Below are 25994 nucleotides of genomic sequence, written 5' to 3' on the forward strand. Positions count from 1 at the left end.
TATGCATGGCTTATGTGGTTTATGTAACTTTTATAACTAATATGGTAAATGTGATTATATGGACTGTATGGGGTATGCTCTAGGGAACTCACTAAGCATTAGCTTACAGTTTTTTGATTTATTTCTGGTACTTTTGAGCCTAAGGGCAAGGGCAAGACTTGATGGCGCGACATGCACTCTCCGAAATTTGATTTGATGGGACACTCCGATATTTGAAATAAAATGTTGATGTTATGGATTTGAAAACAACTGTCATTGATATTTCACATTTTATGGGGGTGTTTGATTAATTAAAAATAAAAAATTTATTTGGAAATTTGGGTCGTTACACATTTTTGCTCATTTTGACCTAAAGTGGAATCTAGACATACAATGGTCCTTCATGTCTATAAAGCACCCAAATTTATGTTAGATATGGTTTTAGAAACTCCTATAGAGTTGGTTGGACTAAAGATTTTAAGGAAAAGTGCTTAATGGTTAAGTATTTGTCATGATTTTTCCTTTACTAGACCTTTGATTAGAGATCTTGTCTTATTAAAGTGTTTAATGGATAAAGTTGGAAACTTTATCCATTAAGGCATTGAGAAAGAGTAGATATGGGTTTTTGAGCCTTTGGTTTTGAGTTAAAAGCAACTTAACTCGATTAAGCTAATCAGACAGTTCCCCACGGCGTGGCACTAGGCCATCACAGCGTGGCGAGTAGAGACCAGTCGACTGTTTTGTCATCTTATGCCCATGGAGTGGCCAAGGAAGGCCACAACATATAGGATTTGCTAATGGCTTGTTGACTTATTTAACTTGGGGCTGGATCGGGTTTAGATTTTTGGGCCAAGGCGTGGCCAAGGTCGACCATGACGTGGAGGTCAACTGAGTTTGACTTTGACTTTGACTTTGACTTAAGTTGACTTTTGGCCAACCCTTAGCTTTGGAAGGTAGACTAAGGGTTTACCTTATATGACTACCTAGGTATGGAGTAACATTTGTATTGTTGGCAGTGAGAGCAGCAACATTTGATTTTCGTCTGAGAGGTGAGTCTCTTCACTGTACTCGTGGGTTGAAGGCACCAATGTAGGTGTACTGGATTATTTTTGTAGGATGGTAGTTGTCTTTATGACACTTGCTGATATGTCTGTATGTGCTTGTTGTTTGTGTGACTCTTGCTGATATGCTAGTATGTGCTTGTTGTCTTTGTGACTCTTATTGATATGACTGTATGCTTAGTTATTAGGGGTGAAATATACCCAATACCGGTTGAAAGATACCGAAGGGGGTGAAATAGACCCAGTACTGATTGAAAGATACCAAAAGGGGTAAAATAGACTCAATACCGGTTGTAAGATACCAAAGGGGGTGAAACAAACCCAATTTAGATTCAAATTGTTATATATGTTTAGTATGGAGTATTTTGGGGAACTCACTAAGCTTTGTGCTTATAGTTTATGTTTAAAATTTTTCAGGTACTACTGATTTCAAAAAGAAGGGTCTGACTTGATTGCACTGCATCCCCTGGAGATTTATTTTGCATTGACTATTTATGATTTACTCTGATGTTTTGAGAATACATTTATTATGACCGTTTTTTGGATAACGAATGAATGATTTTTGACTTATTTAAAATGAATTTTTACTCGATATTTTTGGGATGTTACGCTAAATGACGATCACTTTGATCAAATTGTTTTGGGAGCAAAGATGAATGAACCATTCTAATCATTCCAAGGACCAACGACATAAATAATCATTGTAATTAGCAATTACAACTAACATATGAAACAAATGCTCCAATACATTGTATGAAATCGATACTAGCCTTGAAATTGATTGAAGCTTCCTTTGTAAAACCGACTTAAAAGATTGGTACTATGAAATCTATAGGTTCTATGCTTTTATAGAAATCGATTTGGAGGGGAAACTTAACGTTTCTAGGCTATGGGGTACACATGGGACGTTGTAGGTTTGGTGATGTATTGAAGACCTGGTGATGTGTTGGATAGTGTGCGCGCCACCCTTGTGTCGTGGATAGGCGTGTTGAGGCTATAATTGACCACCAAACCCTAACTCAATGGGTGTTTGTTTAGCTTATTTTTCAGGCTTTTTAGTTTATGAAATTTTTTATAGACTTATGAAAAATTAGTGTTTAGGTTGGCTTATTTTGACCTAAAAATAAGCCAACTTTCATAAGAAATGTGAAAACATTTTTTTCACGGGCTTGTCTTATTTGTATATATTTACCAATTTACCCTCAACCCCAGATTATGCTTGAAAATAATCATTTTAGTTCGATGTGAGACCAAAATTGAAAAAGAAAAACAAATCACAAAGTTTGTTCAAGTGAAATAACATCCATATGTTAAAGAACTGGGTTTTTGAAGTAATACACGCTCTGATTGAAACTTGTATCAGAATTAATTAGAAAACAAAATAGATATCTCCAAAATAGATATCTCAAACGAATCGAGTTAAGTTACATTATGTACTGTCATATTATCATTGTCAAAGTATAATATATACACACCTATGTGGAAAAATATGACACCGACTTCTAAGACAAAGACACTTCCTATGGAAATATAATACATGAACTTCTAACGTCAGACACACTCGTAGTGGAAGAACATGGCATCATCCAAATTTTCCTTTTCAAATAAGGGAAATAAAAAACAAGTGAAAATATCATTTCAAGTATAAATTTGGACACGCAAACCATCATATGTATATAAACAACATGGAAAAGCAAATAATATCTTCTTCAAACCTCTTACTTTTATCCCTAGCTCTACAACTCATGATTACACTCAGCTTACCCATACCAAATAATTTTGATATCCCTTCTTCGGAGGAGGCCTATGAACTTCTCAAATGGAAAGCAAGCCTTCAAATTCCAAACAACTCATTTGTCTCCTCATGGATCACCACCCTATAAATTACCCGGTTCCATGCACTTTTTGGTTTGGAGTAGTTTCCAATGCTGATGGAGCACTCACAGATTGAGCCACACATCATTTGGGCTAAATGGTACGCTTCACCTTTTTTCATTTTCTTTGCTACAAAATCTTATGTATTTTGAGCTCAGTGATTAGTGTAAACAACTTTCTTTGGCCTCATCTCATCAGAAATCCAATTCCTGTCCAAACTTGTGTATCTTGATATTTCAGCAAACAAGTTTTCTGGAGCAATCCCACCTAAAATAGGGATGAATGAAAATAACTTGAGTGGTTCAATACCACAGGAGATTTTCCAATTAACCTCTCTCTATGAGCTTAATTGCCCTGTATAATAATTCTCTTCAAGGTGAATTACCTTAAACATTGGGAAATTTGACAAACTTAGCTTATCCATATCTTGATAACAATAAACTTTCGGGGGAATTTCCTCCAAAGTTTGGACAGTTTGTCAATCTTATGTAGTGGCGGATCTAGAAAAAAATATTACTGGGGTCATCTTATATGAAAAATTAAATACAAATTTGAACCTAGAAAAAATCTGAAATTTTGTGGTTTCTTTGGGAGTTTTTTTTGTTTAAAATATTACAAAAGTATGTTTTTTCAGCAAAAGTGGGTGCCAAAGGGATAATTTCAGCAAAAAATAACTTTTTAAGGGTTGTTTTTTAGCAAAAGTGGATGCCAAAACCAAAAGGGATAATTTCAAGAAACCATGAATTCTTTAAGGATTATTTTAATAAAATGTGGTTAATATCAACTTTCAAGTGGGGTCCATGGACCCCCCTTATTACACTGTGGCTCCGCCAGTGATCTTATGGAAGTTTATATCTCTAGTAATTCTCTTCATGGTCCAATCCCTCCTAGTTTTGGAAAACTGAAAAAGTTAAGGTTAGGTTTGGTTGTGGAATTTGTTTTCATTTTTCTAGAAACCGTTTTCAAAAAATAGAGTTGAGTCGAGTTTTCAGTTTTCAATGAAAATTTTAGAAAACACATTTGGTTGAAATTGATGGAGTTTTCATTTTCCATCTTAGAAATTTAGAAAAACTTTGGAAAATTGTAAAACCCACTTTTCTAATTTACATAAAATTTGGAAAACTGAATCAACCTAACGTTTTTTCAAATATTTCATTTTAATTTAAATATTTTCATGGAAAACTATAAATTTTTTCACAACCAAATACACTCTAACTATCTTATACCTTTTGAAAATCAATCTAAATGGTTTGATCCCACACGGAATAGGAAGCATGGTCTTACTGGAGGGCTTAAGCCTCTTTTCAAACAATCTATTTGGCTCAATTCTTTTGTCATCGGGTGATTTAGCATCTTTGCATCTCCTTCATTTGTACACAAATCAACTATCCTGAACTTGGGAATTTGAAGTCACTCGCTATTCTTGCGGTGAGCTAGCAACAATCAACTTAGTGGTTTTATTCCTTCATCACTAGCAAATTTGAGCAACTTAGAGCATCTATACCTCCATGAGAATAAATTATCTGGTCAAAATGGATCACTACAAGCTCAAAAAACACAAAATGCACATTTTTACATATTTATTTCATGCATTGCATAGCACTTTAGTTTAACTTTGCATACATTTCATAAATCAGTACAATTTCACGGATCCATCTATTTTCACATTTTTGTGGATATTTCAGGAGCGTTTAAAGATTGGTACATGCTTAGGATGATCAAATGAAGCTCTTTACAAAGTTTCATATTTTTTGGATCAAGAATAAAGACGTTAGAATTTCAGAAGATGTGCGTTTCTCGAATTAAAACATAGTTGTGTTTTAGTTTCAGGGGACGTTACACGGTCGTGTTTTCATGAAGCCGACATAACAAATGGGAATCAGCCGACCGTGTTTTCTCAACACCACATATTACATGATCGAGTTTTTTCATGAAGCACCAAAATTTGAGCAATGTACTTTGAATCGAAAACTTGTTATGACAATGTATTTTTAGCATTATACGACCGTGTTTTCTCAAGGCCAAATATTACACGTTTGTGTTGTGATTTTGACAGTTTTCTAATTTTTTCAACCTCCGATAAAACGTCTTGAAGCCCTCATTTTAGACACAACTTTGATTGAAAACATCAAATAGGAGATTTTGGAAGAGTCTTATATCAAGTATCACTATTGGACACATTTTGCTTGAATTTGCATGTTTAATTTTGGATCTAAACTTGTTGAATTTGTTTTTCAAACTAATCACGTGTGGCTAGTTTACTTTCATTTCCTATTCATGTATTCTAAATCACTTGTTGTTTGGATTATGATGTGATGTTAGTTTATGTTTTTTCTAATAATTTTTGATTTAATCTTCATTATATGTTTAATTCATACCCTTTTCATTTTATCAATTGATTTAAGGTTTATGTTATTGATATATTGAAATTTGTATATGTTTTTAGTTTGGAAATAGTAACAAACACTTAATTAATTTTGAATGAATAAAAGTAGTATAATCAAAGATTACATACCTTTACATTTCTGAGCACACGAGGAATATTGGTATTTTTGGTAATAAGTGCATGAAACTTAAATCCATTTAATGGTTTGGTTTAAGAACTTGTTTAAACTAGATTATTAAAAAGAAGCTTAATTTAAAGAACTTAGTTTAGTTAAGTAATTTAGGCAATTCTAAAATATTAGAGCAAGTCAATATTTTAGTACCAAGATAGAAAGAAACTTAATATTATATTACATTTGACAACAATTGGTTTTTAATGTGCTAATTTTCCATAGCTTCACTTAGTTTTGACCATTGGACATAGGGAACATTAAGGGAGGGGCTGTATAAGGCCCAATTTATATTATATTATACTATATATATCTCCCAAATAAATAAAGAACCTTTTGGTACATGTCTTCTTCTTTTTCATTTGGACACATGACATTTTCTAAAATTTTTGAATTTTCTATTTTCCACATGTCATTTTATTGTATTTTTTGTTTTATTAAATTAAAATACACATTTAATATGTAAGGTAATATATATGTAAGATATTTATTAGAAAAAGTTTATATATGTAATGTATTCAATACATTAAATACTCATTAATTTTAATAATTCAAAATTTTTCTCATTTTTCTTATAAATTCAAACTTTTCAAATTGTTAAAATTTCATATTTAATTTTTTTTTTAATACATCATGTAATACTTGGGTCTTACACCTAGTATATATATATATATATATATATATATATATATATATATATATAAACTTATAATAGTGGTAAGGACCTTTTTTCTGGCTTGTCTAAAGTATTTTAGGATATTTAAATGCTCGGGACCAACCTTTTTGTTCGGTTTTCATACTATCCAATGTTTCATGATTGTTTTTTCATCTACTTTACGTGTGATGATGCCTAATACGTATATGTATGAAATGCTTAGGAGAAGATGTCATGGAACATGGGCTGAGTATTGTCTTTGCTTGAGGAGGAATGTGTAGGCAATGAAGTGTACGTGAAGCCGATTAAGGAAAATGACAACGTTGACAAGAGAAGCAAAACTGCAAACCAAAAGAAGTTAAAGTCGGGATGGTCAAAGGAGATGATTGTGGAAAAGGATAGGGAGCAAAGGAAATTAATGACGATTAGAATAACAACTCTCTTATCTAATTTCATTTTCTCTAATGCAATTAAAATTTATTTTGTTGGTTAATTAATGAATGCATAAAACTTGTGGCTGTAGTTTAGTGGTAAGAATTCCACGTTGTGGCCGTGGAGACCTGGGCTCGAATCCCAGCAGCCACATATAACACCTATACAAATCTTTTTTCAGCCGTCAGCCGTTAAAAAAAAAACAGGGGCACTTCATGAAATGCATGTAAAAGTGGTGGAGATGGAGATGAAATCAAGATATCCCTTAAAATTTTGTATGGTTCCTTTCTTCAATAATCTTCTTTAATAAATGAAAGTTTTTTTTTTGACACTTGTTACATTCTTATTCATTTTGTCACATGTCATTTTATGGTTATTTTGAATTAATTTTTATTACATATGTAATTTTGTGGTTTTCCTATTTATTAAATTCCATATGGTATTTAAATTTAATAATAAATGCATATCAATTTTATTAATGCACTTTCCTTATAATTTTAAATTTTAAAAATAAAATCTCATTAATTTGTTTTGATTAATTTATCTAAATGGTTTGTTTAAATTTAAAAGAGAAAAAAAATTAATTTTAGTAATTCAATATTTTTGTTATTTTTTTTATAAATTCAAATTTTCTCAAATGCTTATACATATTTAATTATTTTAAATACACTCATGTAATACATAGGGCTCACACCTCGTCTATTATATTAAGCACATCTATTGATAGGTATTTAGAAGAAATGTGGTCGAATGGTTTTGTGGGAGTCAAATTAATTGACTTTGGTTCATTTAATGGTTACAGTGATTACTGGAACGTTCTTTTCAAACAAAAAAGAAAGTCACATGCCCATGCCTTAAGTAAATCAATCTCACTGTTTAAACATTATATAAAATCTAAATGCAAAGAATTTACAATATAGTTATATCATTTTACCAATATGTGTTTCATATTTTCTTAATAGTCTAAAATGACAAACTTATTAGTTTTCACTACTCTATATATATAAATCTTAAATAAAATGATATAAAATATTAAGCTAGTTAAATGATTAAAAATTGTATCACATGGATGGCTATTTTAATATAATTAAGTTTTATGGTATCATATTTTGCTTGGGCACAAATTTTAAGTATTGTTATTAGTTTCTTTAACAGACGAGCATGTTAAATTGTTTGTTGTTTGAATAAAAAACAACATCAACCTCTTGTAAGAAAATGAGTTTATTAAACACACAAATAATAATAACAATAATAATAATAATAATAATAATAATAATAATAATAAAAAATCTTTCTTATGTAAGTTTTATTTAAGTTGGAACGAGTGTGCAACAAAATAGAAGAAAAAATGGAACAATGGAAATTGCTTGACTACTAAACTTTTACTAATAAACGAGACCACTAAATTTTTGATCTGAAACTTGTACCCTATTTATACTGGACATAATTGAATCCTAAACAAACACAAAAACTAAAACTAGTCCATATCAAGTTTCCTAAAATAAAACAAACTTTCTTTTAACCGATTAATCCAACAATTACTCTCTTAATCGGTTAAGCCACTCTTTCAAAACATTGTCGATTCCTCTTCGATTAGACCCGCTTCTTCCTTTTCCCATTTAGGACACTCGTTTTTATAGTGACCAAGCTCACCACATTTGTAACATCTAACGTAACTTTTTATCCCGGACACGTTCATTACCATCTCGACTTCTCCCGGACCCCTGACTTCTTCCCCGGTCACGTCCAAAGTCATCCCGATTTGAACGTCCATTGCCACAATGCTTACAAACATGTGATTTTTCCTCACTAGCCAACAATAACCCACTTTGAGTGTCCTCCACTTTCTTGGTTCCTCTTATACGCTCCTCGCATGCCTTCAATTTACCAACCGCTTCATTGAATAACATTGAATCTAACTCGAAACATTGCTCTGTTGAAGCCACGATTTGAAGAAACGACTTAGGCATTGAATCTAGTAACCTTTTTACCAAATCACCTTCTTCAATCTCATATCCAAGACTCCTTGCTTTTGAAGCTAAACCGGATAATTTTGTCACAAAATCATCGACCGTTTCACCGTCCTTCATGCGCAAACTTTCAAGCTCTCTCTTTAACGTTGCAAACCGAGCCATTCTCACCGGATCCACTCCCAAATACCGTGTTTTCAGCCCATCCCACACTTTCTTTGGTTCGGTGTAACTCGCCATTTACAATACCATGTCTTCGGGTATCGCTTGAAACAAAAAAGAAAGAGCTTGTTTTGACTTTTTTTGATCCGATGTTTCACCCGCCTTTGGTTCGACCGTCTCCCATATGCCGTGTGCATCCATAATCGACTTGACTTTGACCGCCCATACCGGATAATTCGTTGGAGTCAAAACCGGAACTTGATACGTCATCGAACCTCCTTCTTTAACCAACGACATCCTTTTCTTCTTAACCCCGACTTCTTTAATCAATCTTGTTCCGAGAGCACTCTTCCACCGGACAACAAGACAAAGTCACGACCACCTTTACCGTCTTCCGTCACCCGCAAAACGAACTGATTCAAAGTCACCCGCTTTGACGTCTTCGTGTTCGTTTACTCCGCGCCTCCGGTTAGTCTATCCCAAGCCCGATTAAAAGAAACCGGGGTTGCTTCTAATCAACCTCGAATCACACCCCCTTCAACGAAACCGCTCTGATACCTAGTGTAAGTTTTATTTAAGTTGGAATAGGTGTGCAACAAAATAGAAGAAAAAATGGAACAATGGAAATTGCTTGACTATTTACTAATAAACGAGACCACTAAATTTTTGATCTGAAACTTGTACCCTATTTATACCGGACACAATTGAATCCTAAACAAACACAAAAACTAAAACAAGTCCACATCAAGTTTCCTAAAATAAAACAAACTTTCTTTTAACCGATTAATCCAACAATTACTCCCTTAATCGGTTAAGCCACTCTTTCAAAACATTGTCGATTCCTCTTCGATTAGACCCGCTTCTTCCTTTTCCCATTTAGGACACACGTTTTTATAGTGACCAAGCTCACCACATTTGTAACATATAACGTAACTTTTTATCCCGGACACGTTCATTACCATCTCGACTTCTCCCGGACCCCTGACCTCTTCCCCGGTCACGTCCAAAGTCATCCCGATTTGAACGTCCATTGCCACAATGCTTACAAACATGTGATTTTTCCTCACTAGCCAACAATAACCCACTTTGAGTGTCCTCCACTTTCTTGGTTCCTCTTATACGCTCCTCGCATGCCTTCAATTTACCAACCGCTTCATTGAATAACATTGAATCCAACTCGAAACATTGCTCTGTTGAAGCCACGATTTGAAGAAACGACTTAGGCATTGAATCTAGTAACCTTTTTACCAAATCACCTTCTTCAATCTCATATCCAAGACTCCTTGCTTTTGAAGCTAAACCGGATAATTTTGTCACAAAATCATCGACCGTTTCACCGTCCTTCATGCGCAAACTTTCAAGCTCTCTCTTTAACGTTGCAAACCGAGCCATTCTCACCGGATCCACTCCCAAATACCGTGTTTTCAGCCCATCCCACACTTTCTTTGGTTCGGTGTAACTCGCCATTTACAATACCATGTCTTCGGGTATCACTTGAAACAAAAAAGAAAGAGCTTGTTTTGACTTTTTTTGATCCGATGTTTCACCCGCCTTTGGTTCGACCGTCTCCCATATGCCGTGTGCATCCATAATCGACTTGACTTTGACCGCCCATACCGGATAATTCGTTGGAGTCAAAACCGGAACTTGATACGTCATCGAACCTCCTTCTTTAACCAACGACATCCTTTTCTTCTTAACCCCGACTTCTTTAATCAATCTTGTTCCGAGAGCACTCTTCCACCGGACAACAAGACAAAGTCACGACCACCTTTACCATCTTCCGTCACCCGCAAAACGAACTGATTCAAAGTCACCCGCTTTGACGTCTTCGTGTTCGTTTACTCCGCGCCTCCGGTTAGTCTATCCCAAGCCCGATTAAAAGAAACCGGGGTTGCTTCTAATCAACCTCGAATCACACCCCCTTCAACGAAACCGCTCTAATACCTAGTGTAAGTTTTATTTAAGTTGGAATAGGTGTGCAACAAAATAGAAGAAAAAATGGAACAATGGAAATTGCTTGACTACTAAACTTTTACTAATAAACGAGACCACTAAATTTTTGATCTGAAACTTGTACCCTATTTATACCGGACATAATTGAATCCTAAACAAACACAAAAACTAAAACAAGTCCACATCAAGTTTCCTAAAATAAAACAAACTTTCTTTTAACCGATTAATCCAACAATTACTCCCTTAATCGGTTAAGCCAATCTTTCTTAACATTGTCGATTCCTCTTCGATTAGACCCGCTTCTTCCTTTTCCCATTTAGGACACTCGTTTTTATAGTGACCAAGCTCACCACATTTGTAACATCTAACGTAACTTTTTATCCCGGACACGTTCATTACCATCTCGACTTCTCCCGGACCCCTGACCTCTTCCCCGGTCACGTCCAAAGTCATCCCGATTTGAACGTCCATTGCCACAATGCTTACAAACATGTGATTTTTCCTCACTAGCCAACAATAACCCACTTTGAGTGTCCTCCACTTTCTTGGTTCCTCTTATACGCTCCTCGCATGCCTTCAATTTACCAACCGCTTCATTGAATAACATTGAATCCAACTCGAAACATTGCTCTGTTGAAGCCACGATTTGAAGAAACGACTTAGGCATTGAATCTAGTAACCTTTTTACCAAATCACCTTCTTCAATCTCATATACAAGACTCCTTGCTTTTGAAGCTAAACCGGATAATTTTGTCACAAAATCATCGACCGTTTCACCGTCCTTCATGCGCAAACTTTCAAGCTCTCTCTTTAACGTTGCAAACCGAGCCATTCTCACCGGATCCACTCCCAAATACCGTGTTTTCAGCCCATCCCACACTTTCTTTGGTTCGGTGTAACTCGCCATTTACAATACCATGTCTTCGGGTATCGCTTGAAACAAAAAAGAAAGAGCTTGTTTTGACTTTTTTTGATCCGATGTTTCACCCGCCTTTGGTTCGACCGTCTCCCATATGCCGTGTGCATCCATAATCGACTTGACTTTGACCGCCCACACCGGATAATTCGTTGGAGTCAAAACCGGAACTTGATACGTCATCGAACCTCCTTCTTTAACCAACGACATCCTTTTCTTCTTAACCCCGACTTCTTTAATCAATCTTGTTCCGAGAGCACTCTTCCACCGGACAACAAGACAAAGTCACGACCACCTTTACCGTCTTTCGTCACCCGCAAAACGAACTGATTCAAAGTCACCCGCTTTGACGTCTTCCCGTTCGTTTACTCCGCGCCTCCGGTTAGTCTATCCCAAGCCCGATTAAAAGAAACCGGGGTTGCTTCTAATCAACCTCGAATCACACCCCCTTCAACGAAACCGCTCTGATACCTAGTGTAAGTTTTATTTAAGTTGGAATAGGTGTGCAACAAAATAGAAGAAAAAATGGAACAATGGAAATTGCTTGAGTACTAAACTTTTACTAATAAACGAGACCACTAAATTTTTGATCTGAAACTTGTACCCTATTTATACCGGACATAATTGAATCCTAAACAAACACAAAAACTAAAACAAGTCCACATCAAGTTTCCTAAAATAAAACAAACTTTCTTTTAACCGATTAATCCAACAATTACTCCCTTAATCGGTTAAGCCACTCTTTCTTAACATTGTCGATTCCTCTTCGATTAGACCCGCTTCTTCCTTTTCCCATTTAGGACACTCGTTTTTATAGTGACCAAGCTCACCACATTTGTAACATCTAACGTAACTTTTTATCCCGGACACGTTCATTACCATCTCGACTTCTCCCGGACCCCTGACCTCTTCCCCGGTCACGTCCAAAGTCATCCCGATTTGAACGTCCATTGCCACAATGCTTACAAACATGTGATTTTTCCTCACTAGCCAACAATAACCCACTTTGAGTGTCCTCCACTTTCTTGGTTCCTCTTATACGCTCCTCGCATGCCTTCAATTTACCAACCGCTTCATTGAATAACATTGAATCCAACTCGAAACATTGCTCTGTTGAAGCCACGATTTGAAGAAACGACTTAGGCATTGAATCTAGTAACCTTTTTACCAAATCACCTTCTTCAATCTCATATCCAAGACTCCTTGCTTTTGAAGCTAAACCGGATAATTTTGTCACAAAATCATCGACCGTTTCACCGTCCTTCATGCGCAAACTTTCAAGCTCTCTCTTTAACGTTGCAAACCGAGCCATTCTCACCGGATCCACTCCCAAATACCGTGTTTTCAGCCCATCCCACACTTTCTTTGGTTCGGTGTAACTCGCCATTTACAATACCATGTCTTCGGGTATCGCTTGAAACAAAAAAGAAAGAGCTTGTTTTGACTTTTTTTGATCCGATGTTTCACCCGCCTTTGGTTCGACCGTCTCCCATATGCCGTGTGCATCCATAATCGACTTGACTTTGACCGCCCATACCGGATAATTCGTTGGAGTCAAAACCGGAACTTGATACGTCATCGAACCTCCTTCTTTAACCAACGACATCCTTTTCTTCTTAACCCCGACTTCTTTAATCAATCTTGTTCCGAGAGCACTCTTCCACCGGACAACAAGACAAAGTCACGACCACCTTTACCGTCTTCCGTCACCCGCAAAACGAACTGATTCAAAGTCACCCGCTTTGACGTCTTCGTGTTCGTTTACTCCGCGCCTCCGGTTAGTCTATCCCAAGCCCGATTAAAAGAAACCGGGGTTGCTTTTAATCAACCTCGAATCACACCCCCTTCAACGAAACCGCTCTGATACCTAGTGTAAGTTTTATTTAAGTTGGAATAGGTGTGCAACAAAATAGAAGAAAAAATGGAACAATGGAAATTGCTTGACTACTAAACTTTTACTAATAAACGAGACCACTAAATTTTTGATCTGAAACTTGTACCCTATTTATACCGGACACAATTGAATCCTAAACAAACACAAAAACTAAAACAAGTCCACATCAAGTTTCCTAAAATAAAACAAACTTTCTTTTAACCGATTAATCCAACAATTACTCCCTTAATCGGTTAAGCCACTCTTTCAAAACATTGTCGATTCCTCTTCGATTAGACCCGCTTCTTCCTTTTCCCATTTAGGACACACGTTTTTATAGTGACCAAGCTCACCACATTTGTAACATATAACGTAACTTTTTATCCCGGACACGTTCATTACCATCTCGACTTCTCCCGGACCCCTGACCTCTTCCCCGGTCACGTCCAAAGTCATCCCGATTTGAACGTCCATTGCCACAATGCTTACAAACATGTGATTTTTCCTCACTAGCCAACAATAACCCACTTTGAGTGTCCTCCACTTTCTTGGTTCCTCTTATACGCTCCTCGCATGCCTTCAATTTACCAACCGCTTCATTGAATAACATTGAATCCAACTCGAAACATTGCTCTGTTGAAGCCACGATTTGAAGAAACGACTTAGGCATTGAATCTAGTAACCTTTTTACCAAATCACCTTCTTCAATCTCATATCCAAGACTCCTTGCTTTTGAAGCTAAACCGGATAATTTTGTCACAAAATCATCGACCGTTTCACCGTCCTTCATGCGCAAACTTTCAAGCTCTCTCTTTAACGTTGCAAACCGAGCCATTCTCACCGGATCCACTCCCAAATACCGTGTTTTCAGCCCATCCCACACTTTCTTTGGTTCGGTGTAACTCGCCATTTACAATACCATGTCTTCGGGTATCACTTGAAACAAAAAAGAAAGAGCTTGTTTTGACTTTTTTTGATCCGATGTTTCACCCGCCTTTGGTTCGACCGTCTCCCATATGCCGTGTGTATCCATAATCGACTTGACTTTGACCGCCCATACCGGATAATTCGTTGGAGTCAAAACCGGAACTTGATACGTCATCGAACCTCCTTCTTTAACCAACGACATCCTTTTCTTCTTAACCCCGACTTCTTTAATCAATCTTGTTCCGAGAGCACTCTTCCACCGGACAACAAGACAAAGTCACGACCACCTTTACCATCTTCCGTCACCCGCAAAACGAACTGATTCAAAGTCACCCGCTTTGACGTCTTCCCGTTCGTTTACTCCGCGCCTCCGGTTAGTCTATCCCAAGCCCGATTAAAAGAAACCGGGGTTGCTTCTAATCAACCTCGAATCACACCCCCTTCAACGAAACCGCTCTGATACCTAGTGTAAGTTTTATTTAAGTTGGAATAGGTGTGCAACAAAATAGAAGAAAAAATGGAACAATGGAAATTGCTTGACTACTAAACTTTTACTAATAAACGAGACCACTAAATTTTTGATCTGAAACTTGTACCCTATTTATACCGGACATAATTGAATCCTAAACAAACACAAAAACTAAAACAAGTCCACATCAAGTTTCCTAAAATAAAACAAACTTTCTTTTAACCGATTAATCCAACAATTACTCCCTTAATCGGTTAAGCCAATCTTTCTTAACATTGTCGATTCCTCTTCGATTAGACCCGCTTCTTCCTTTTCCCATTTAGGACACTCGTTTTTATAGTGACCAAGCTCACCACATTTGTAACATCTAACGTAACTTTTTATCCCGGACACGTTCATTACCATCTCGACTTCTCCCGGACCCCTGACCTCTTCCCCGGTCACGTCCAAAGTCATCCCGATTTGAACGTCCATTGCCACAATGCTTACAAACATGTGATTTTTCCTCACTAGCCAACAATAACCCACTTTGAGTGTCCTCCACTTTCTTGGTTCCTCTTATACGCTCCTCGCATGCCTTCAATTTACCAACCGCTTCATTGAATAACATTGAATCCAACTCGAAACATTGCTCTGTTGAAGCCACGATTTGAAGAAACGACTTAGGCATTGAATCTAGTAACCTTTTTACCAAATCACCTTCTTCAATCTCATATCCAAGACTCCTTGCTTTTGAAGCTAAACCGGATAATTTTGTCACAAAATCATCGACCGTTTCACCGTCCTTCATGCGCAAACTTTCAAGCTCTCTCTTTAACGTTGCAAACCGAGCCATTCTCACCGGATCCACTCCCAAATACCGTGTTTTCAGCCCATCCCACACTTTCTTTGGTTCGGTGTAACTCGCCATTTACAATACCATGTCTTCGGGTATCGCTTGAAACAAAAAAGAAAGAGCTTGTTTTGACTTTTTTTGATCCGATGTTTCACCCGCCTTTGGTTCGACCGTCTCCCATATGCCGTGTGCATCCATAATCGACTTGACTTTGACCGCCCACACCGGATAATTCGTTGGAGTCAAAACCGGAACTTGATACGTCATCGAACCTCCTTCTTTAACCAACGACATCCTTTTCTTCTTAACCCCGACTTCTTTAATCAATCTTGTTCCGAGAGCACTCTTCCACCGGACAACAAGACAAAGTCACGACCACCTTTACCGTCTTTCGTCACCCGCAAAACGAACTGATTCAAAGTCACCCGCTTTGACGTCTTCCCGTTCGTTTACTCCGCGCCTCCGGTTAGTCTATCCCAAGCCCGATTAAAAGAAACCGGGGTTGCTTCTAATCAACCTCGAATCACACCCCCTTCAACGAAACCGCTCTGATACCTAGTGTAAGTTTTATTTAAGTTGGAATAGGTGTGCAACAAAATAGAAGAAAAAATGGAACAATGGAAATTGCTTGACTACTAAACTTTTACTAATAAACGAGACCACTAAATTTTTGATCTGAAACTTGTACCCTATTTATACCGGACATAATTGAATCCTAAACAAACACAAAAACTAAAACAAGTCCACATCAAGTTTCCTAAAATAAAACAAACTTTCTTTTAACCGATTAATCCAACAATTACTCCCTTAATCGGTTAAGCCACTCTTTCTTAACATTGTCGATTCCTCTTCGATTAGACCCGCTTCTTCCTTTTCCCATTTAGGACACTCGTTTTTATAGTGACCAAGCTCACCACATTTGTAACATCTAACGTAAGTTTTTATCCCGGACACGTTCATTACCATCTCGACTTCTCCCGGACCCCTGACCTCTTCCCCGGTCACGTCCAAAGTCATCCCGATTTGAACGTCCATTGCCACAATGCTTACAAACATGTGATTTTTCCTCACTAGCCAACAATAACCCACTTTGAGTGTCCTCCACTTTCTTGGTTCCTCTTATACGCTCCTCGCATGCCTTCAATTTACCAACCGCTTCATTGAATAACATTGAATCCAACTCGAAACATTGCTCTGTTGAAGCCACGATTTGAAGAAACGACTTAGGCATTGAATCTAGTAACCGTTTTACCAAATCACCTTCTTCAATCTCATATCCAAGACTCCTTGCTTTTGAAGCTAAACCGGATAATTTTGTCACAAAATCATCGACCGTTTCACCGTCCTTCATGCGCAAACTTTCAAGCTCTCTCTTTAACGTTGCAAACCGAGCCATTCTCACCGGATCCACTCCCAAATACCGTGTTTTCAGCCCATCCCACACTTTCTTTGGTTCGGTGTAACTCGCCATTTACAATACCATGTCTTCGGGTATCACTTGAAACAAAAAAGAAAGAGCTTGTTTTGACTTTTTTTGATCCGATGTTTCACCCGCCTTTGGTTCGACCGTCTCCCATATGCCGTGTGCATCCATAATCGACTTGACTTTGACCGCCCACACCGGATAATTCGTTGGAGTCAAAACCGGAACTTGATACGTCATCGAACCTTCCTTCTTTAACCAACGACATCCTTTTCTTCTTAACCCCGACTTTTTTAATCAATCTTGTTCCGAGAGCACTCTTCCACCGGACAACAAGACAAAGTCACGACCACCTTTACCGTCTTCTGTCACCCGCAAAACGAACTGAATCAAAGTCACCCGCTTTGACGTCTTCCCGTTCGTTTACTCCGCGCCTCCGGTTAGTCTATCCCAAGCCCGATTAAAAGAAACCGGGTTTGCTTCTAATCAACCTCGAATCACACCCCCTTCAACGAAACCGCTCTGATACCTAGTGTAAGTTTTATTTAAGTTGGAATAGGTGTGCAACAAAATAGAAGAAAAAATGGAACAATGGAAATTGCTTGACTACTAAACTTTTACTAATAAACGAGACCACTAAATTTTTGATCTGAAACTTGTACCCTATTTATACCGGACATAATTGAATCCTAAACAAACACAAAAACTAAAACAAGTCTGTAACATCCCCCTCTGGCACGTATCACAATATTGTCCGCTTTGGGCCACTCGGCACGAGGACTTCCCAGGGGGTCACCCATCCTGGTACTACTCCCGCCCAAGCACGCTTAACTGCAGAGTTCTTATGGGATATGCTGCCCTCACGGCTTTAAAACGCGTTTTGATAGGGAAGGTATCCACACCCCTTATAAGGAATGCTTAGTTCTCCTTCCCAGCCAATGTGAGATCAGATCTAACCCACTTTCACCCCCCATTATAGGGTTCGACGTCCCTGTCGAACACATCGACCCATGCCCCTAGCTTTGATACCATTTGTAACACTCACTGTGGCACGTATCACAATATTGTCCGCTTTGGGCCACTCGGCACGAGGACTTCCCAGGGGGTCACCCATCCTGGTACTACTCCCGCCCAAGCACGCTTAACTGCAGAGTTCTTATGGGATCTGCTGCCTCACGGCTTTAAAACGCGTTGTGATAGGGAAGGTATCCACACCCCTTATAAGGAATGCTTAGTTCTCCTTCCCAGCCAATGTGGGATCAGATCTAACCCACTTTAAAGTGGGTTAGATCTGATCCCACATCGGCTTGGAAAGAGAACGAAACATCTCCATATAAGGGGTGTGGATACCTTCCTTGTCACAACGCGTTTTAAAGCCGTGAGGGCAGCAGATCCCATAAGAACTCTGCAGTTAAGCGTGCTCGGGCGGGAGTAGTACCAGGATGGGTGACCCCCTGGGAAGTCCTCGTGCCGAGTGGCCCAAAGCGGACAATATTGTGATACGTGCCAGAGGGGGATGTTACAAAGTCCACATCAAGTTTCCTAAAATAAAACAAACTTTCTTTTAACCGATTAATCCAACAATTACTCCCTTAATCGGTTAAGCCACTCTTTCAAAACATTGTCGATTCCTCTTCGATTAGACCCGCTTCTTCCTTTTCCCATTTAGGACACTCGTTTTTATAGTGACCAAGCTCACCACATTTGTAACATCTAACGTAAGTTTTTATCCCGGACACGTTCATTACCATCTCGACTTCTCCCGGACCCCTGACCTCTTCCCCGGTCACGTCCAAAGTCATCCCGATTTGAACGTCCATTGCCACAATGCTTACAAACATGTGATTTTTCCTCACTAGCCAACAATAACCCACTTTGAGTGTCCTCCACTTTCTTGGTTCCTCTTATACGCTCCTCGCATGCCTTCAATTTACCAACCGCTTCATTGAATAACATTGAATCCAACTCGAAACATTGCTCTGTTGAAGCCACGATTTGAAGAAACGACTTAGGCATTGAATCTAGTAACATTTTTACCAAATCACCTTCTTCAATCTCATATCCAAGACTCCTTGCTTTTGAAGCTAAACCGGATAATTTTGTCACAAAATCATCGACCGTTTCACCGTCCTTCATGCGCAAACTTTCAAGCTCTCTCTTTAACGTTGCAAACCGAGCCATTCTCACCGGATCCACTCCCAAATACCGTGTTTTCAGCCCATCCCACACTTTCTTTGGTTCGGTGTAACTCGCCATTTACAATACCATGTCTTCGGGTATCGCTTGAAACAAAAAAGAAAGAGCTTGTTTTGACTTTTTTTGATCCGATGTTTCACCCGCCTTTGGTTCGACCGTCTCCCATATGCCGTGTGCATCCATAATCGACTTGACTTTGACCGCCCATACCGGATAATTCGTTGGAGTCAAAACCGGAACTTGATACGTCATCGAACCTCCTTCTTTAACCAACGACATCCTTTTCTTCTTAACCCCGACTTCTTTAATCAATCTTGTTCCGAGAGCACTCTTCCACCGGACAACAAGACAAAGTCACGACCACCTTTACCGTCTTCCGTCACCCGCAAAACGAACTGATTCAAAGTCACCCGCTTTGACGTCTTCGTGTTCGTTTACTCCGCGCCTCCGGTTAGTCTATCCCAAGCCCGATTAAAAGAAACCGGGGTTGCTTCTAATCAACCTCGAATCACACCCCCTTCAACGAAACCGCTCTGATACCAAGTGTAAGTTTTATTTAAGTTGGAATAGGTGTGCAACAAAATAGAAGAAAAAATGGAACAATGGAAATTGCTTGACTACTAAACTTTTACTAATAAACGAGACCACTAAATTATTGATCTGAAACTTGTACCCTATTTATACCGGACATAATTGAATCCTAAGCAAACACAAAAACTAAAACAAGTCCATATCAAGTTTACTAAAATAAAACAAACTTTCTTTAACCGATTAATCCAACATCTTATTGCCACCATTGACATGCCCAATCCAGTCAACCCATCGCATACAATTTTTGTGAAATAATGTATGTGCTTATGTTCAAAATGGACAATAGAGACTATCTGTGTTTTATGGCCATATTAAGAAGCCAAAATCCAACTTCAGGAGCATCGGAGTTTGTTACTTATCATTTTTGTGATTCTTTTTCTTTAATTTGTGGGTAGGCTCAGATTTAATCCGGACAAAAATTATGCATGGGAGGCAACAACATGTAGTGGTGCACAAGACAACGGGGTTACACATCCAATACAACTAAATCCAAGAAACGCCATGCATAACCTCTTATCATAGCATCCTCCTTTCATTTTATTCACTTACAATCATTATACTTTGAAAAATATATTTTTAGATCAATGTAAAACAATCCCAACTAAATGAAAATTAGACAAATTTCTTTAGTTTCTATCACTAATAGAAATGTATTTTTTGTTTCCTTACTGGCAACAATTTACTTTCGGTTCATTACATAGATTACTCTTAGTACTGCCCTTTCATGTTTTATACATATGAAAAAGGACACTTGGAAAAAGTTGTAAGAAGCAGAACAAAAAAAAATCAAATCATTACTTCTGTTTAATTTGTAGAGTATGATATTGTGTGAGAAAAAGAAAACTAGTCATTTTGTTGAAAACTAAGAGATAAAAACCACTTATTAACTTGAATGAGCACCTCACTCATTGCTAGCAGGAATGCATGACACAAACTTCAAGGCTTAGCGGCGGATCATAATAGGAGCTGGGGAGCACCCACCCCCCCCCACACACACACACACATTTTACCCTTCTATGTTTGATATATATATATATATATATATATATATATATATATATATATATATATATATATATATATATATATATATATATGCATTAAATAAAATAATTATTGATGTATAAAACTCTTTATCATCTAATGTAAATCTCCTCAATCACAATAATTCTCAAATACTTTAAGAGTTTATTAAAAATTATACTACGAAACTTATTTCACTCATATGTCATGACCTTGTCATTACTTTTAGATAATAATTTATCAATTATAAATGAGGTCTTAGATTAACACAAAAAGAAGAGTAAATTACACGAATGGTTCCTATGGTTTATGGTAATTTGCACGTTTGGTCCCTAACTTATTTTTTTAACTCGGACGGTCCTTACTCTTTGTTTTTGTTATGCCCTTGGTCCCTACAGCTGTTTTTGTTACACGCTTGGTCCCTGTCTTACCTAAAAAATGTATTATTTAAATAGAGAAAAAATGACAGGATATGTAAGGTAAGGTGAAGGGTTGAGGTTGGAGTGTGTTTGTTTAAATAAATTAAGAAAAATCAAAAGAAAAGTAGTCTTTTTACGTAAGACAGAGACCAAGCGCGTAACAAAAACAAACAATAGGGACCTTCCGAGTTAAAAAAATAAGTTAGGGACCAAACAGGCAAATTACCCTAAACCATAGGGACCATTCGTGTAATTTACTCCAAAAAGAATATAAAATAAATAAAATTAATCTTGTAGTTTAATTTGGTCATCATATAATATGGGTATTGAAACGAATTACCTATTAGTTTTCTTCATATTATTTTATTTGAAGATTTAAATATCTAAATTATATATTTACTTCTTTTTTTATGTACAATCTACTCTTTCATGAAGAGAAATTAAATATCTTCATGAATTCACATACAAATAATCCGATTAGTAAAAAATGAAATGATTTCATTAACAACAAACATTTCTATATATATATATATATATATATATATATATATATATATATATATATATATATATATATATATATATATATATATATATATATTTGGTCAAAGGCTGAATTTTAAGAAATATAAGCCTTAATGCATTATGTACACTCATTTTATGCATCACAGAATTCTAAATCTTAATTTGGTCAGTATGTTGAATTTATCAATTTTAAGATAAGATTGACCGAGTATTGCATGACCATTGAATCGGTCAGCTTCTTCTTATCACATCTTCAATTTTTTACTTATGGTTTGACTGAGCCTCGCATGTATTTGACCAAGCCCCACCTATCTATTTCATCTCTGTCCTTATCTTGACCTGTTCTTTCGCTTTCATTCGCCCAACATGTAGTTTAAAACACCAAACATTGGATAATCGCTATTTGAAACACCACCATCGCACCAATCACGACTACTGATCCCTTCGTCGCACTTCTGAAAAACCTAGAACCAACAATGCTTAATGCCACCATCACCAACTAACCACCATCTCAGAACCCACATTGCCTTCAACCACCATCACAGAAAAACCCCACCACCATCGTAGGCACCAATCCCTCTTTCTCTGTCTCTGTCGCGGTCTTCATTTTTGTATTAATGAAGATAAGATTGATATGCAGGTGACAAATCAAGGAGATGTGTTTACGGTGGTGTTGTAATTTTTAATTTTTTTTGTTGGTACCTCTGCCATTGCCTTACCACCGCCACCACCACCACCACCATTGAAAACCCACCATTAGTTTTGATTTTGTTGAGCCTTCAAAAACGCGTTTGTTACTTACCCATGTCTTCTTTGTTTAAAACCCTAATATGCCCACACCCCACCACCAATTGCCAAATATGCCTCATCCAAATGCTCTCCAGTTCCATGGCCATCAGCCACAATCGAAACCCTAGAACCCATCTCATGAAACCATTTCGAGTTTTCATCTGGCATTGAAGACAAACCACTGAATACCAAACTCTCATTATTCTCGGCCCTTAACTCCTTTATCCGGCATCATCTCCTTCTATATTTTACAATGATGTTATCCTCCAATCCCACATATCAGATCACACTTCACCACCATCACCATTACTCTAAAACCCTATATTTCATATGTCATTGCCACCATCGCCGCCCTCATCTACGGTCAACACCAGAATCGTTGTGCTACCGTCCCCACTATACGTGAGCACCATTAGACACATCTCTCCAAGAACCATAAAAACCCTGAATTTGAACTTCTTCACCGCTGCCACCACATACGTACCACCAAACATCGATCACATCAAATTAAGCTCTATTCAACGCTTCTCTCTCTCTCTCTCTCTCTCTGTATTGTTGTTACAGAGAAACATATTTTCCAAATCAATGGTGATTTCCCTTCATTTCATTATTTTTGTTATTTTGTAACTTTTCTTGCAGATCAGTTTAAACAAAACTACATAGGTTGGTCATAGGTTTCTTGAAAGGGATGAGTTAACTTTAATACCTCTGATTTAAGTTTCTAACCATTTGCAGTCAAATAGATTCATTTCATGCATAGGTGACAGTTGATTCATTGACCATCGGTTTATTCTTTTTACTTCTCAGATTTTGTTCTTAGATATATTTTTGATTCTAATTTAAAAATTTATTTGTTCAATGGATTTGTGTATGCTAGGGTTTTGTTGAGTGATGGTAGCCACCTACAAAAGGTTAATTTCTTATTTGTCTTCATATCTTATTTTTGTTCACATTCTATTCTTATTTCATATGTATTTACTTGATAAATAGTATATGGATGTTTTATTATCCATGATTAAATTTGAACTTGTACACCACAGGTCTTAAGCTACAAAGTTAAAGTCGTTAATTTCCTTAAATTTGTATATAAGCTAATATTCCAAATGTGAGTTTGTCTATTAAATTAGAACTGAAATCTACTATTTGTGGGTTTTCATGACTATCTGAACAGAGGTATCTCTTCATATCATAAATTGAATTGAGAATGAATTTATTAAAATAGATGTTGGCTACAGTGGATCAATGTTTAAGTAATTGGGTGATTAATGACATTTTTCCCTTGGAATTTATTAACATAGATGTTGGCTACAGTGGATCAATGTTTAAGTAATTGGGTGATTAATGACATTTTTCCCTTGAATTTATTAACATAGATGTTGGCTACAGTGGATCAATGTTTAAGTAATTGGGTGATTAATGACATTTTTCCCTTGGAATGTGTAAGATATGTGTTTATTTTAGATGCTCGCTTAAAACTCTTTGTGTTTTCTAGGAGTGGTGAATTTGGTAACAAAAATTTGTGTCCTGTAAGCTCTCATCATTAGTTGGTGTCGTTTATGATGCATATTGAAAAGAAGTATTTTTTTTGTTGCTTAATGACCTTTCTGCCCCTATATGGTCTTGATGACCTTTTTGGAAGTTATATGCAATAATTCAGTTTGGGATGGGTTTATGCAAGTACCAAGTATGATCATGTCTCACCAATGTATGTTTTGTTTTTAAGTGAATAAACCATGTGAATGAGTACAAATGACTATCTATGATTGTCTAATCAAGCAATATCTACTAATTAGAATGCAAGAAAGTCTATAGACACACAGAAAAAGATAAGTAATGTTTGTCTTATGTTTTTATATCACGCAACAGGTCCGTTACAAGTGAAATATGACATATCAGGTAGGCAAACAGGTCCCTGAATTGTTAAATTTAACGACTCAATTGTTGTATTAATTTTAAAATGACTATTTTAACCTTAGACCAAAACTGCAAAAAGCAGTTACCATATAGACCAATTATATAAAATTCTATTAGTTTTTTTAATCAAGAGTTATAACTTTTCAATATAACTACATAGATGTCACCTATTCATTTTGATGTTTACAATGTTTAGTCCAAATTTAAAACCATTTTAACATCATTAACTGTTAACCTTCCTATTTTCGAGTATTGAGGCTCAAAGATTGCAACAGAAAATCACAATTTTATATAGAAAAAACAATCATTGATCCTTTTGAATCATTAAAGCCATCCTGGAATTTTAACTTTTGAATTCCTGGTTGCAACAAGCTATAATCGTGATATTGATTAATTTTTTCATGTTTTTAAATGAGATGGATGTTATTACCAAATAGTGAACGTCAAAGATAATCTATTTGTGATTTCTTTTATGCTGATTTTATGGTCTTTTTATATGCAGAACCAAGTATAACAACCATGTTTTCAAGTAAAGTAGACATTAGTTATTTGAGGGAGAATTTGTCCAATTCCAGGTAGAGTGGATTGGAGATTAATAGCAACACCAAAAGAAAAGGGCAAATTTGTCCAATTCATGGGAAAGACAACATGGGAGGCATATTAGTTGCTTTTGGGAGAAGTTGTACAACAAGGCTAAATCAAGATCCAAAATAACCTCTTCGGTATTCAAAAACACCAACAACAGAGGCAAACATGCCTAGCCATGTATCAACCAGCAAGAGCAAAATCATCTAAAAATATATTCAAGCCTATCAAGCCAGAGCCCATCTTTTTATAACCACTTTAGTTGTGTAATGTTAGAAGTTGGGTTGTCAAATTTATATCTACCCACCTTACAAAAAAAATTCTTTTATGTGACATATTCACATGAATCTATAAGGATTGTAGGCTTATTAATTCCATCACTGTTTAAGATAATTTTGTTATAGACCCATCTATACATACTAAATATGTTATAATTTATCTTATTTTTGAAAAAATATATTTGTTTAATTTTAATGTATTTAATTTTTGGTTGCTTTCATTTTTAAAAATGAGATAAATGGTTAGTTATTATTATTTTAATATATATGCAATGTTAGGACAATAAAGTATATGGTGTGTGGATTTCATAATAAATATTAGTTTTTAAAACTATCAACTTAAAAATGGTTATGTTTGATTTTATAAAAATGGTCCCTGCGTGCAAGACATAAAGAAATGGTCCCCATGAAATAAATCGTAACAGACCGACTTAAACTTGTGATTGTTGTTTGATTATTAAGTTTTTAATACAATTGAACATTACTAATTAAATAGTTAACAAAAGTTTTAAAAAATTCAAATACTTAAATTTTTTTTATATTATTTTCAGTAACAGAATCAATGATAATTTTATTAAACTTAATA

General features: G+C 36.5%; 1 long non-coding RNA gene, 1 other non-coding gene and 1 pseudogene across 2 annotated transcripts; 2 read left to right on the forward strand and 1 right to left on the reverse strand.

Moving 5' to 3' along the window:
* The first annotated feature begins 6638 nt into the window (after positions 1–6638).
* Positions 6639–6710, forward strand: TRNAH-GUG (transfer RNA histidin (anticodon GUG)). Its single transcript has one exon. It is a non-coding gene; the product is annotated as a tRNA-His (tRNA).
* An 11455-nt stretch (positions 6711–18165) lies between these two features.
* Positions 18166–18282, reverse strand: LOC128133135 (5S ribosomal RNA; annotated as a pseudogene).
* A 3876-nt stretch (positions 18283–22158) lies between these two features.
* On the forward strand, positions 22159–25604 carry LOC111884283 (uncharacterized). The gene is made up of 2 exons (XR_006189174.2): positions 22159–24527; positions 25048–25604. It is a non-coding gene; the product is annotated as an uncharacterized LOC111884283 (long non-coding RNA).
* Positions 25605–25994: the final 390 nt, after the last annotated feature.

Source organism: Lactuca sativa, chromosome 3 (genome assembly GCF_002870075.4).
Source record: "Lactuca sativa cultivar Salinas chromosome 3, Lsat_Salinas_v11, whole genome shotgun sequence".
Lineage (NCBI taxonomy): Eukaryota > Viridiplantae > Streptophyta > Magnoliopsida > Asterales > Asteraceae > Lactuca > Lactuca sativa.